This window comes from Octopus bimaculoides, chromosome 20 (assembly GCF_001194135.2).
Source record: "Octopus bimaculoides isolate UCB-OBI-ISO-001 chromosome 20, ASM119413v2, whole genome shotgun sequence".
NCBI lineage: Eukaryota > Metazoa > Mollusca > Cephalopoda > Octopoda > Octopodidae > Octopus > Octopus bimaculoides.
The window spans coordinates 14,745,018-14,747,694 of NC_069000.1; the positions used below are offsets into that span (position 1 = coordinate 14,745,018).

Sequence of the window (2,677 nt, forward strand, 5' to 3'; positions counted from 1 at the left end):
TAAGAGCTCTCTAAACTTTGCCCAGGCTATTCTTATTCTAGCAGCTACACTTTCAGCGCACCCACCCCCACTACTAACTTGGTCGCCCAGATAGCGGAAGCTATCGACTACCTCTAGTTTTTCACCCTGGAATGAGATAGAAGTTGTTTCCTGTTTGTTTGCAGTCTTTATTGCACCTGAACATCTGCCACAAACAAAAACTAACTTGCTAGTTAACCTGCCTTTGATGTTGCTGCACCTCTTATGTGTCCATAGCTTGCACCGGGTACATCTTATAGAGTTACTACCTACTCCTTTTCTACATACTGAGCAGGGCCAAGGCGCTTGGCTCAGTGGTTAGAGCATTGAGCTTACAATCGTGAAGTTGTGAGTTCGAATCCCGGACCGGGCTGCGTGTTGTGTTCTTGAGCAAGACACTTCATTTCACGTTGCTCCAGTTCACTCAGCTGTAGAAATGAGTTGCGACGTCACAGGTACCAAGCTGTATTGGCCTTTGCCTTTCCACTGGATGACACTGGTAGCGTGGAGAGGGGACCGGTATGTTGAGTGAAAGAGCAGTACACACAATTCAAGTGACACTAGGGTATAAATATACGAAGCCCAATATACCCACCAAGACTACCTATCTAATAAGGTTACACCAGGCACATGCATCATAACTATATGTGCATCACATGGTGACTTCATATCAAGATAAACAGTCTATGACCTTGTAGGTGGGGGCCCAGTTAGAATTTTATTCAGACAGATTAGCCCATCCTACTCAAAAAAGTCCCTGAATAAGATTTAAGGATGAATTATTAAAACCCCAAAGAATCTCTCTGAACATGATGCTCCCCTACTACTCCTGCTCCTGATTAGAGATGCACATATTGTCAGCTACTAAGGGACTCAGCTGGTTAAGGTCAAGCAACTGACAAGCAAATTTGATGCATTAAGCAGAATATTTGTTCTAGCCCCTTTTTTTTATACTAAGACAAAGCATATACATGTTAACACTTCCAATCAGTTAAGAGAGGATGCCTGAAGAGCTACTGTCTGGTATTGCACCAGGGCATATTATTATTAAATACAGTTTACTAGATGAATAGTTTGCTACTTCAAGATTCTCCAGATGGGTAACACAATAATACCCAAGAATATCGGGCATTCAAATTTCATTCAAACAAACATCCAGTTACACACCAATTTGCTGATAAACTAGGTCAGCATATGCATTATAGTGTGATATAAGGGAGATAACTCATGACTACCTTGTAGGAATTATTTACCTTGGTTTAATCGTAAGTAATATTAATTGATATTAAACTGTTGTCTTTACAACATTATTAGTGTCATAGAAGTCAAGCAGAGAAGGGAATAAACTCACTGAGTATACAAGAGTGTACAAGAGTGAAATTAGAATGTTCTATAATGTTTACAATTCCACAGCTGGAGTAAATAATTATTGAAAAGTTTTCTTGCCTAAAAAAAAACAAAAAAAAAACGAGTTCTTCAGATAGGTATACTCAAGCTCTCTTGATATAGCCAGTCTGTTGATGATATATGTTGTCAGAATTTTGGTAAATATTTGCTAAATTAGTGGCATCTGCCAAAATTTCCAGAGTGAATATTTAAGTATATAGTTGAAGCTTTCAATATTATTCTCATTTCTGCTCTGCATAGCTTACAGTTTCTCATAGCATTCATAAATGGTATACTTTGTACTTGGATTTTCCATTTGATAATATACTCACAAGCTATATTCCTTTAACTACCAAACATAGTTGGATAACACCAGTGTGTTCTGTTGGTGTTATTTCTGAAAGAAGTAGGGTGGTTTACATATCTTTGCTTAAAATTTCCATCTACAATTCCAATGGCCCCAAATAAATATCTAAACACATACTTTTTATGGCAGATGCCAACACTCACAAATTTTTGCCAAAATTTTGGCATCGTATGTCATCATCAAATCAGATATAAGCTTAATCACAAACTCCCTTTTAAACAAGAAAGCCTTTTAGTGAGTACGTATTCCATTGGCGGAACAGCAGATTTTACAGAAGATACAACTTCATCCTTGCATAACTGGTTCATACACTTTATAAGAACAAGTATTTATCGACCCTGAAAGGATGTAAGGCAAAGTCGACCTCGGCGGAATTTGAACTCAGATCATAGGAAGGGCATCCAGCTGTAGAAACCAAGCCAAAACGGACAACTGGAGCCTGATGCAGCTCTCTGGCTGTCCAGCTCTGGTCAAGCTCTTTAATCTATGTCAACATGGAAACAGACATTAAACGATGATGATGATTTACATATGTATGTATGTATGTAAAATTATCAGGGATTTGACCTAAGAACATAAATGGATGTAACCAAGTACCACAAGGTATTTATCCAACCTTACTCTTTTACTTGTTTCAGTCATTTGACTGCGGCCATGCTGGAGCACCGCCATTAGTCGAGCAAATCAATCCCAGGACTTATTCTTTGGAAGCCTAGTACTTATTCTATCGGTCTCTTTTGCCAAACCGCTAAGTTATGGGGGCATAAACACACCAACATCGGTTGTCAAGCAATGGGGGATGGACAAACTCAAACACACACAAATATATAGAAGTACATACGACGGGCTTCTTTCGATGCTGGGTAGACAAACACAGACACACAAACACACACACACACACACACA

The 2,677-nt window shown here is 38.9% G+C and overlaps 1 protein-coding gene across 1 annotated transcript in view; it reads right to left on the reverse strand.

Moving 5' to 3' along the window:
- The window catches only part of LOC106872147 (uncharacterized), a 40,907-nt gene that overhangs the window by 5,118 nt on the left and 33,112 nt on the right, over positions 1 to 2,677 (reverse strand). The gene's annotated exons all lie outside the window — the stretch shown is intronic.